The following is a 12,753-nucleotide window of genomic DNA, read 5'->3' on the forward strand; positions in this document are numbered from 1 at the left end:
ACTAGAAACTCCTTAGGCCATTTTCTCCTGCTGAATTGCAAAAATCTCTTCTGTAGCATTTATATTTTCCTTAGAGGCTTTTTGTCCAAGTTCTGGCTGGAGTCAAGTCTTCTGTAACTTGTGAGAGCTGTTAAGATCAGAGCCCCAGGTGGTACAGCTGCAGGCCATGTTTAATAGTTAATGCTGAACAATGTTTTGATATTTGTATCCTATTATTCACATGTTATTGGAAATTTGTGATTTTTTTAAAAACGTACTGTTGAAGTGGGATGAACTCTCAAGAAAGAGCTTCTGATGCTTACCCTACATTTTGCAGCTCTGGAGAATATGTGGGTATAAACTTGAATTATTGAATACCCAAAGCGAATGTTCCTCAGTTATTCATCTCCACTTGATGGGATTATAATTTGAAAGTCTGCTGTAACTTTCATCTTGCTCAGAAATACGTATCTTGGATGCAATGCAGGGTGCACACTATGGATGCAAGACTGACTTTTCATTTAGGCTTGCATGCATGATTCCTCTTGATTCAGCTGAAGCTGATTGTGCGTTTGAGACTGTCACAGCTGAGAATCTCAGCTGTGGTGCCGTTGACCACAAAATGCTTCCTTCTCGGTCAGTCTTCAGTCCTGTCTTCCGAGGTGCAATGGGGTCAGTTTAAACTTCTGCTTTCAGAGCAGCTTGTTCTTGCTGGGCTGCTAATGCCACGAAGAGTGTTTGAAAAGCTTCCTTTTCTGTTCTTCCTATTGTGTTAGTAAAGAAGATTAGAAATAGTTAGTTGACTAATGGATATACCATGTGAGCCTTGCTAAGGTAAGTAGAAGAAATGGGTACTCCTATCATTGAAGCAAACCACTGCCAGAAGACCAAAACTGTTTTATTAGAGTACTGTGCGGTGTCTAATGTATGATGCTTATGCTGGTGAATCTGGGAAAGTGTCAGGACTGAGGCAATGCAGAGTCAAACTTTAACAGTGATAGAAGTCTGCAGAGAGCAGGGGGACAGGCAGAGGCAATGTGCTTAGAAGGAGACGTGCAATAGGACAGATTGAAACCTGCTTTGGGCTAAGAATGAACACTTTTTCGGCTGACAGAATTGCAGCGTCTGAGAAGAAAGGTGATGGGAAGGTACGCTTCCTTTCATGTACTTCAGTTGAATTGGCCACTTGGTAATTTATAGCCTCTATTGCAATACCCATTTTCCCCCTCTCCTTTCTAGAAGCCAGGGCCTGCTTTCCAAGAAGTGGTTTAGCACTGAAAAATGTGGATGGTCCAGGTGCTATGCTAATCAGATAGATGTTTTTTGGGGGTGGGTGGGTAGGTACAAGCTGCCATTCAAAGGAACATGTGTATATGGATGACAGGAACTGGCTGGCCATGAGTAGTTGCACCTGCATGTCTGGGAGATCAATATGATTGTAAATGCTTCTCTAGTCCCATGTAACAAGAGTCCCTGTCTCTCTCCCTTAATAACCATGGGATTGTGCATCCACAGTAAGAGATATCCCAGAGCAAATAACTTGGAGGAAAAAGAAGATGGTGTTACCTTTATTTTACGAATAACGAGCAGAAGATCAGAAAAATGGCCACCCTCAGGGAGAGCCAAGACTGAATTGCAAGCCCTTTAGTCATGAGATTCTGTTCTTCTCTGAGCTGTATTTACATTTTGTTACAGATGCTGGTATCTCTGATTTGTCATGAACCCTAGCCTTAACTCTTACAGTTTTTTCACCTTTTGGGGTTTTTTCCCCCCGCTTTTTTTTACTTTTCCTTTCTTTTTTTCCCCTCAGCTATCTCTTTGAAGTAGCCCCAGGGAGGTCCATGTTGGTAGCAGACTTGGGAATCAATTTTAAACATGACTTCCCATTCATACCTCACATCAGTTTATTTATTTATTCATTTCTGTAGATCTAATTTTTTCCAGTTAAGAACTGTGTAAATAGCCCTAATGAGCCTTGAGGGCTCTCATTTGCTTAGAGAGATTAAAACAAGCTGGGAAGTCTCCAAGCACATGGGGCAGAAGGTACAAAACATACCTCACCTAGAGCCGGTCATATAATTCATTCCAAATCCTTTAGCTGATGTAATAAGCCCTTTTGTGCTTTTTAGTTGTTTATCTTTTATGATTGTATTTAAGTATTATTTTTGTAAGCAAAATCTACAACTTCTTCAAAAGCTGATGATTTTTGAGTATTTGCAATTTGTAAGATCTTCTATGTGACTTATTACTGAAGTCATACTGTGTTGCCTTTTTTTCACTGAATGGTATTTTGCGTATCTGAATATAACTCATAAATATTCTTAATGATATGACAAATATATTTTGTTTCATTGTGAATGATAAAAAAAGCCTCTCTATTATTAGGTTTTCCACAAAAATTCACCTACCCTGGCATTTATGGTGTTTTTTACTGCTTGCACAAGAACTTACAAGTCTCATCCATCTGAATGTTTACTGCTAAGGAAGGAGAGGGGCTGTTATCTGTCAGGAAAACAAATCCATGAATGTGGCAGCACACACAACACGTGTTTTGGAAGCTCTTTTGTTTTGCATGAAACTAATTTCTTTTTCTCTTGCTGGCCTGTTTGCTTTGCAGTAGATTGCATGTAAATTGTTTCTAATGACATCACGATCTACTAGTTCATACAGTTGCCCCATGGATCAAATGCTTTCTGAGGTGGGATTATTTACTATAAAAGCATATAGGGAAAACATCCTTGAGCCGCGTTTTCCAAATGAGATCTCTGTCTCCCTTGCAGAGAATGACTCTCTGTTCCACTTCCCCTGTATTATCTTACCTACACAGCTCCTTGGGAACTGCATGGCTGAGCAAGGATGCTTTGCTGCTCAAACAAAGCCAAGCATTGTCCAAGGGGCAGGCGCACAAATCTGGACCTCGCCCCTGGAAGAGAGCAGAGTGACCCTGAACCTGAGCTCCCCAAAAGCAAAATGCAGCAACTGCTTCTTTGACCTAGGGTTTGTTGAACAGCGCCTTTTGAAAGATATTAACCTCCAGCCACCACTAGCACTATCACATGTGAAAACAGAGGCCGAACATTAAAAAGTCAGAGCAGAGCTTCTGTTGGCTGTGTGGAAAAAATGGGAATTAAATTTGTTTTGTGCATTTTAACTTTTGGAAGACCTCAGCCCATGGGTGCTGGAGCAGTTCTTTTTGTGTAGCCCTGCTGGCTGACTATGCTCAGCATAACCCTGAAATCCAACAAATGCTGACCTTGCCCATAAAAGCAATACATTGTTTTTAAACATTAGTTTCCTATTCCTGACAGATAAGATGAAAAGTTAACAATGTGTTAAGGCTGTAAAATGTTGGCCAGAGTTTCGATTTCACCTCTGTTTAACTTTTTGTCAACAGATTGGCATTTTCCTCCCCATTCAGAACAGTTGGGTTTTGCTTTCAGCACTGAGTAATAGCTCGTAGATGCTCTCTCACGCAGAGATTTGAGTTCAATATTAAAGCATTGATAACACTCTTATTATCAGAAAGACACAGCCTATGGGCTCAGAGGGAATCTAAAACAGCTCTTTCAGCGCAATAAAAGAATAGTTTTACATTATGTGACATGAAGTTCCCAGATATATTACTTAACCAGATCACGGCGTGTTAGTAGATTCAGACCCATGCAGGCCTGCTAAGTCTTTCTGAAATTACTTCCTTTCAAGAAAACAGTGCCCCAGTGCAAGATATCTTCGCTAACACACTGGGTATAAATTACTGCTCCTGCAAGTTAAACAGCATAGCCAATACTCCCTGGGAGAGGCCGTGTTGGTGCAGCAGGGTGACAGAATCATGCCGCTGGGACTTAAAGAGTTAATGATGTTAGCTGGGGGCTATGTTTCAGTTGCTGTACTTTGTGCTGTGCTGGAGTTAAATGCTGTTGAAACTAAGTTAAGGGCAGTGCTGAATATCAGTATATCCACTGAGCCACGGAGATCCATTTATTTTTAATTGAATTAAATTGCTCACAAAATGAAAGTAGCATACTTTCATTAATATTTAATTACTTACAGTGTTAAACAATGATCACAAAGAAAACTTTGCTGGTGTCTTTTCCATCTCCATGTTTTTCTGTTACTTCGTTGCACGAGATGGTCCTATTGGCCTTCCTGTGATTTGAATGCTAAAGGCTACTAAAGCTGAGTGCTACTGATGTTCTTAGCGTACTGGGGAACAAACTCAACCTTTGGTGCTGAAGCTGCTGTGGAGCTAGAGCTGAGGAAGGGAGAGGGGGATATTTTCAGCCAGACCACAGAGAATGGCTTGACAAAAAATGGGGCTCACCTTAACGCTAGCCTGAAAGTCATCCGTAGAAACACCAGCATCTCAGGTGGAGCAGGGAAATGCTGCCATGGCTACTGCCACTACTCCTCATAATTTCAGTGAGCTCTCGGGCTGGTGGGGGTAAAATAAAAGAATGTGGGATTTTCCTTTCAATTCAAAACCAAAATTAAAGCACAATTTTGAAATCTGTGAAATTAAAACCAGGCTCTGCTTGCACATTGCCAAGGAGCTGAGTTGCTGAAGGAGTCACGCCTACAATTGGCTTTGCAACTCTAACCTTATACCATGAATGTGGCCTGTAATTTTCCTCAGTGAGGTGCACTAAATGTGTATATATATTCTTCCACCTACTTGTATTGAACCTAGCCGAGTACTTATGCAAAAAGCTGAGGTATTCTGATCACAACAGAAATCACCATGAATGATGCAGACCTGGCCAAATTAGGAAACTCCTCCATATGTTTCCTCTCTTACAGAGCAAGCAAACAGGAGAAAATACTATAGGCATTGAAGGTTCACAACACTAATACTTGTGTATAACGTTATTTTTAACACAATCCAGTTCAGGCAGATATGAACCTTGTCCTGCAGCCCAAGAGGCTATAGCTCCACCAGTATGACTGGTCTAGTTGCTTGTAGTAGAGCCAGGCTGGTTTATCTCAGTTTGGCTTTTGGCAGTATTGGGTTGGTTGAACTAAAGCCGTAACTTCTGAAATCAAGTATGTGTTTTACATGCTGTTTTCAGTCAAAAGCAACCCCTCTATATTTCACAGCATATTCTCGTGTCATTTGTAAAAAAGTAATGCAACCAGAGCCATTAACTATAGAAAGCAGCTTCTAAGTGAAGATGATATGGTATTTTTCTCCTCAAACGCTGTCTGTAGATTAAGTGTTACTAAAGAAGTAGCTTGGCTCCTCATTGTCGTGCCGAATATGTCTGCTTGATTCAGGAAGCACTTATTAGAGTAGGAAATGCTAGACCTGCCGTTTCAAAACTGCATTTGGACTGCGAACATGGGCAGGGCATGTCTTTTGTTAAGGCTTAGTTCCATCTTCATTCAGACTCCTCTTCCAGGTAGCTCCAGGTGCTCAGATCTTTCCAAGGCGTAAGCTTTGCCTGTCTTGGAGGAAGGAAATGGTAATCCCTTGGGGCTCTCATTGGAAAATGAAGAAATCATCAAGAGAAGGAAAAATGTCAGTAAGACACTTCAAGCAGCACATTTCCAGGCGATCATGCTACTTTTAGCGTGTTAAAGTCAGTTGGCCTTTGGACAAATGCCTCGTCATAACACCACCCGAGGTGTGTGATAATCGCCAAGAAATGCTCTACCTGTCATGTCTTATTGCTTAAATATTTATGCTTATGACATTTGATTCCTACACTCTATATGTCATCAGAATGTTTCACTCACAGTAGATATGTCATCACCCACCAGGAACAGCTGACACTAAGGATTAGAACACTTTCAAATTAAAAATCCCTAAACAAAGAAATGACATGCTAGTAATTGTCTAGGGTAGTATAAATCAAATATATGATGATATGAACTAATAGATTTATTACATTAAGCTGACCCAGCCATTTAATTTGATGATTCCTGTGCCTTGCTTAACTCTGTGAGGAAAGCAGAGAAAGAATAGGACTCGTATTAATGGTACTTCTTATTTTGATGAAGGTCACGGTGTATTTCCTCTCAGTACCACCCTGTGGAGTCAATAAGGAAGAGTATGTGTTCTGTGGCAGAAATTGCTAGAGAGAACCAAGTACGCAAAACTAAATCCTCCCGCTAAGTAGCTCCTGTCTTGAAGGATCATTTAAAAATGTTCCCAGTGCTTCCAGTACCACAGTGGGTGACCCTCAATAGGAGATCAGCTTCTAATAGACAAAGGATTTCCAGCTACTTCATAGAGGGCAAAACCAAACCTCTCAGGTAGAGGAGCTGGTGCTCCTGCCACTAGCCCACCTTTGCTTGTTGTGGGCCAGGTGTAGGAGATGTCCACCCTCCTGGCCTGCAGCTGTGCCCCAGGCAGCAATCCTGCCTCCAGGTAATGTCTGGAAACCCTCAGCTGGGCAGAGATGCAGCAGAAGTGCTCCGCTTTCAGCACCACTCTAGCAGCTGCTTTTGGTGTCTGCTGAGGCAACCGTGGTGGGATGGGCACAGCCATTCCATAACTTAGATATGGAATCCATGGGCTGCCAGCTGGAGCATCGTAGTGCCAGATGTTTTTAATTGGATTAAAAAGCTTTAATGCTGATATTTTTCTAATAAGCCACTGTATATGCTGTTGCCCTTTGCTGAGTCAAAGTTGGTCAGTTACGTGTTTGAAGGCAGGGCTACTGCCGGCATCAGGAGACTCTCTTTAGACCAAACGTCCATGAAAAGTAAGGCCTCACCGCTCTCGTTAGTGTCACCAGAGTGTGCACTGTAATCACAACAACCAGTTCCCTGCTGGTACCCAGATATATTTGTTTAGGGTATTTTTCTCTCTAGCACCCCTCAGTATTGAATCTAAGTAATGACATGGATGCAAGCAGGACAAAACTGTAAGCTCATGCTACATGTGAAACACACACGTTGAAACACATACATGAATGAGATGGAGCGAAGATGCATAATTTCCATCTTAACTGTACTCCACTCCCATTTCTAGTTCTGTTAAAATAAAAATTGTTAATTAAAACAGACAAAAAAGTAAAAGATAAAGACAAATAGGCCTATTATTTTGCTGCTTGAAGAATGTCATCAGTTAATGACTGTAGACCCATTTCTAGCATTCTTCAAGCAGAATTCCCCTCTCAGAGCTGTGTGGTGGAACTTGACCTGAGACAACGTGCTCTAACTATGTACATATAATGCCCTTTGATATCAGTGGGGAAATCCAGAACATTGGATTTGCTCTGTGGCCTTAAGTGAAGGATTCTTCCTTTTGTGTCAGAGTAGCATGTATCAGCGCTTTCACTCATGGATTCTGTACATCTCCCTCAAACCAGCCCAAATAAAGCAAGCACCATGTGATCTGTCCTGGCACTGGCTCAGCAGGGTGGCATTGAACAGCTATATATATCTGGCACAATGTGGCTTACACGCACAGCGTGTGGATTTGAATGTGCTAGATGGCTCACCCAGAGTGGCCCTGCACACCCACAAGCGATGGTCAGTTGTCCACAGCCACTAGCGACAGCGGGAGCGATTGCCTTCCGTATTAGCCGCTGTGCACGCCACTCCTGCTTATAAAGTTATCAAATGTGATGCCCTTCTCTGTAATAAAGGGGTTATCTGAGGGGAGGGAGGGGACGTTGTTTTGGCTGGAATTTCACAAGGCACAGGTGGTACAACCAGCTGCAAGATCTTTAGTTCTTGTTGGCTGTACACCAGCTCTTGGTCTTTTCATAGTTCTTTCACTGGTAGTGAAGGAGGAGGAGTGGCAGGAAGGGACAGTGGGCCCTTGATGATGTTGTTCAGCATCAGCAGCTGTCTCAGGTTGGCATTAGGCTCTGGAATGGTTCCTCAGGAGGTGTTTATGCTGAACTGTTCCCTGGTGACACTGGACGCAATAGCAGAAATGGTAATGCAGCGAAATGTGTATTGAAAAGAATCCATGCAAAAGTCTGCCCCATCTCTGAATTCCCCCATGCAAACCCATCTTTTACTTCGTGAGCTGCCTGGGGTTGTACAACAAACAAACAAAAGATATCTCTCTGTAGAAAAGGATAGATTCTTCCACCATTGCTTCCCTGAGCGCTGTAGCATAAACTGTTGAAATGGACACAGCACCCAAGCATATGCCTCTAATTAACTAATTATTTCTGTGGCTGCTGTGAGTGGAAATCAGTGGAGATAAGGAGCCAGATCTCAGGTTTACACAAGATGGTGTGGTCCTGAGAGAAAAGAGGCAAAACCCAGGTCAGGATGTGGGATTAGAAAGAAAGAAAACTTTCACAAGCAGGGAAAACAGTTGGAGGAGAAAAAGAATTTGGAGGAGAAAAATAAGCTGGGGGTTTCTTGAATGGTACAAGAATTTTATGGGGAGATAACACTAATAACTTGAATGTAACCAACACTGGGACTCTCTTTTTCAGACTGTTGTATTCAACCCTACTTCATCTCTCAAATGCCTGTAGAGATCACAGGAGCTTAACTTTGGCGGCAGAATATCCTGAGAAGCTGTTTGTATTGGAAGCCCTGTTTGATTTCTCACTCTGTTAGTGTGTATACATGTATGCTCTTGGAGGTCTCCTTGGAAAATTTCCTTTGACATTCCATAACAGTTTTTGACCTCAGAAGTATGAATTGTAAGAGACCTCTGGAGGTCATCTAGTTCAGCCGCCTGTTCAGTGCACAGATATTATTAACTGGCCAGATAATGTCAGCTCTGGTTTTTTTTCTCGTTGAGTCTTGAAAACCTGCATGGACAGAGATGCCAGCTCCCAGGTAACCTACACTACTCCTCTAGTGAGTAAGTTTTCCTTAATGTCTATTCTGCATCTCCTGAAACACAGCTCATGGTTATTGCTCCTTGTTTTACTGTCTGTCACTACTGAGAAGAGCACCTTGGTTTTCTTTGTGACTCCCCTTGAATATTGACTAGAGACGTCCCTTCCCAGCCTCCTCTTCACCTTCTTAAATAAGCCCAATTGCTTCAATGTTTCCTCAACATTCATGTGCTTTTAGTTGGTAGCCTTCTGCTGGGGCCTCTCCAGTTTCTCAATATCCTTTGGGACTTCTGGGGTTTCAAAACCAGAGATGGTATTCCAGATAGAGCTGAATAGAGGGGGATGAAAACTCCCCCTGGTCTGCTGGTTATGCTCTTAACACAGAGCAATACAGGTGTTACTTTATTCTCCCTTAGAAAGGGGTAGCTCCTAACCGGACAATGCTTTGACTGATAATATGTGGCCTTCTTGTTGTGGCCACACTGGAGAAGACCACCAGCTGTGAGGCCCAGAACTAACGAAGAACAGATTTGGGTAAGGCAGTTTAGAATATCTCAATCCAGTTTTCTGAAGTGAGGGAGGTGCTTGGGCAAGTTGTACAGTGAGCAAGCAAATTGTGGGTGTCTGCTAACAATGTGAAACATGCCCAGCTCACCTAGACACTTCAGAAAATGTTGCCCTAGGTTTGCCTCAGTCAGCTTTCTTTTTTCTCCTCCTGTGTGCACAGTGTATTGTAGAAAGCAGTATAAGAGCATTTATTCAAATCCAGCCAAAATCAAGCTCCTCGTTCTCCCCTAAAACAGATTTAGATTTGTATGCTGCAATCTGATACAAAAAGCCTTGCTTTTCCACACAAGGAAAGCCCATCTCTGGGAACATTTAATATACAGAACGTGTGAATAAAAAGAGGGGATATAACATTTGTGAGATCCAGAAGCTTGTAACAGCCACTCAGAGAATGAAACACATGTATTATGACAAAATCACAAACTGCTGGCTTGGCAGATTCCCTGGGAACGGGCGGGGAAGGTGATAGCTGCTCGAAAGTCAGAGAAAGGATCAATATTGAATAAATCAAAACAAATATGTGATAGGTTTTGAGAATGATATAAAAATTAAATACCAGGGAATCTGAGGCATGAGAATATCCAATTACTGGGCTAGTGCTACAGTCACTGTCGTACTGAGAAAATGGGGAAGGCAGAATGAGATTACTGAAGGGGTAATAGCTGGTGGTAGTCTTAAAGTTTACACAGGCAGCCTGCCTCACTATGTTTAGCACAGGAAGATACTTACTACTGCTTGTATTTTATGGACGGAGAAGTTGAGGCATGGACCACAGGTCTCATTCTTCCTAGTCCTCCACTAGAGCTCACTGCCTGTCCCCCCTTCCCTCTGCTATCCATGCCTCTCCCAGCATTTCACTCATGCTTGATTCAAGCCTATATTCAAGTCTGTTGTTGGCGTTGCAGTGCCCAGCAAAATAAATGGCTACTTAGTAGTAGAGGGACGGGCGGCTTTGTGGAGAGAATAGTCAAATCTAATGTAACACAAGAGAAGGAGGGCCTCTGGTACTGGTAGAAGATTGAGATTTTCCTGCTTAGCAGCACTTTCAGTTTAGAAACACCTCTTTACTATGCATTTTTCTCCCAAATCTGCCTGCTTGCATTAATTTTGTGCATTCTCAGGTGTTTTCCTTGTTTTTTTAAATTTTGCTTCCCTTTCACTTCAAATTAAAGCACTGAGATGGAAGGAATCATTACCACAAGTTTAGTGGTGTGTGGGCTTTGTGCTGGCTATCCACATGGACTGAATTTCACCCTAGGAAGTATTCCACTGGAAACAGGCTAAACTTCCAAGGATTAATTTCCTGGAGCAAACAGCCTCCTCTTTCCTTGTTCTGAAGTCAGTTCAGGACACTGAGGACAATACCTGCGGCAGTTTTTGTTAGCATTTCTTGTTTGTCTCACAACTGTGTTTGGTGAGCTAGCTGCCATGCAGCCATAGGTAAAGAGAGCATTGCTGTTCCAGGGAGTCTCAAATTGCAACCCCATACCTACACCTCCTGTCACCTTTCAGTGCTGTGACTTATTTACATTAGAAATGTGTGATCGTAAGACTGATATTTTAGAAAATATCCTCTGTAATAAAGAAATGAATCCCATAACTTTCTAAACTTTCTTCACTGATATTTTTCCTCTTCATTTTTTGTCTCAGAAACAAGACATGCTGAATGATATACATTGATTTATGTTCCTTTAATACAAGAAAACTCAGCTGACCTAGCTGAATGTATGGATTTTCTTTTATCCTTAACTGAGTACATCATACGTTAGCAAAATGAACATATACCACCCCCAATCTACTGAATTTCTCTTGGTTTTTTTTCAAATAACTTTACCTCGCTCTTTCTGTAGTTCATTGAAATAACATCTTGCCTTAGTTTATTTGTAAGGCTAACCATGCTATCATATTACTGCAAATTCTACAGATAAAGATGAGGAGAAACTGAAAGAATTGAAGGAATAGATGCAAGGATAACACTTATGAAGCACACTGAGATAGCTTTCAGTGGAAGATGCTGTAAAAGTGCAAAGCTCTATTATTGTTATTATTACTTTATTATAGGTGGTTACCACACAGATCTATGACTGGATGAATTAAACTCAAATAAAAGCAAAGGCTGATTTCAGCTATTTCTTACTTAATCCTATAAACAGTCAATTGGTATCTTAATATATATTGCTGCTGCTCCTGGCCAGGAAGTCATGGGAGGAGATAAGGTATTATTGCTTTTATCTGCTCCATAGAGAGAAAATTCAGTTTCTGTTTTGTGTGGAAAAATCTTGACATTTAGTTGGGGTCCTCTGATCTTGAAGCTTGAATTTTGTGTTTGAATACATCAATATACAGAAATTTGGGGCTCGAATATAGAAAAAAAAAAAGTGGCATTCTAGCTTAACTCTTAAGTAGGCGGGGAATTGTCCTTTGTTTTAAAGTGGAATCAAACCTAAGTGTTTTTCCAGGTGGGGAAAAGAGTGTGTGACTCGTATGGACCTTGTTTGCTATGCTACAGGGGTGTGTGGGGTAGATCTGATTCCTGCAGATCTTGGAGGCAGGTACATGAGCAATGGCTTATAAAATCAACCCGCTGCTACTATAAGCAGACTGAAACCTCAATTGATATAAACTGATATAACACTGCCAATGACATAGTCTCTTCTGCTGATGTTAGTCTCTCAGCCCAGAGTACCAAAAATATCACAAGCCATACCCCAACACCTCCAACAGCAGTGAGATAAACCTCACAGCTGACAGCACCGCAAGTCACGTCAGCTGAGGGTCTGATTTAAAAGTACTAGAAGACCTGTGGATATCTGCTAAGTGATATAAACATATTCTCTAATTTGTCTTTCTCCAGGCAGCCTGAGTGTGGTATCACCACTTTTTATCCTCTCTAGAGCTGGTCACAACTGTTCACCCAGTGACTCCCCATTTGTTTACTTCTAGAAAACCTTCTAGATTTGTAAACATCTAGAAGTGCATTGCTCCTCGATGCAATCCTTTGACCTTAGGCCTGTTTCTCCACTTAGTCTTACAATATACCGCTGCACTACACTGGTGTAAATCTGCTGTAAGTCTGGATTTACATGCCTGTGCCTCACAGGGATGGAGGGCTACATCCTTAAAGGAAAGCAGCTGAGGGCTTCTCAGTACAGCCTTCTGCAGTTAACAAAACCAAGCGGTTGTTAAATAGTAAAAGACTCAATCAATAAGGGGAGAGCAATGCTTCAGCATGTTTTTTTTTAAGTTTGAAAAGGAATTTTAGTTAATTCAAAGTGAAAGGAAAAACAAATAGAAAAATTCTTGTCAATTTAGCAAGTGTTCCTCACCTGCGTGGCCCCAACTTTCTATCCATGGAAGAAAGCAGCTCTTTGTGCTCAGCCTGCAGAGCCAGTCTGTGGTGCCTGTTGAATCTCCCTCTCCTCCTCCTCTTCCTCTTCATCCTGCATCCCCC

This window comes from Falco biarmicus, chromosome 12 (assembly GCF_023638135.1).
Source record: "Falco biarmicus isolate bFalBia1 chromosome 12, bFalBia1.pri, whole genome shotgun sequence".
Taxonomy (NCBI): Eukaryota; Metazoa; Chordata; class Aves; order Falconiformes; family Falconidae; genus Falco; species Falco biarmicus.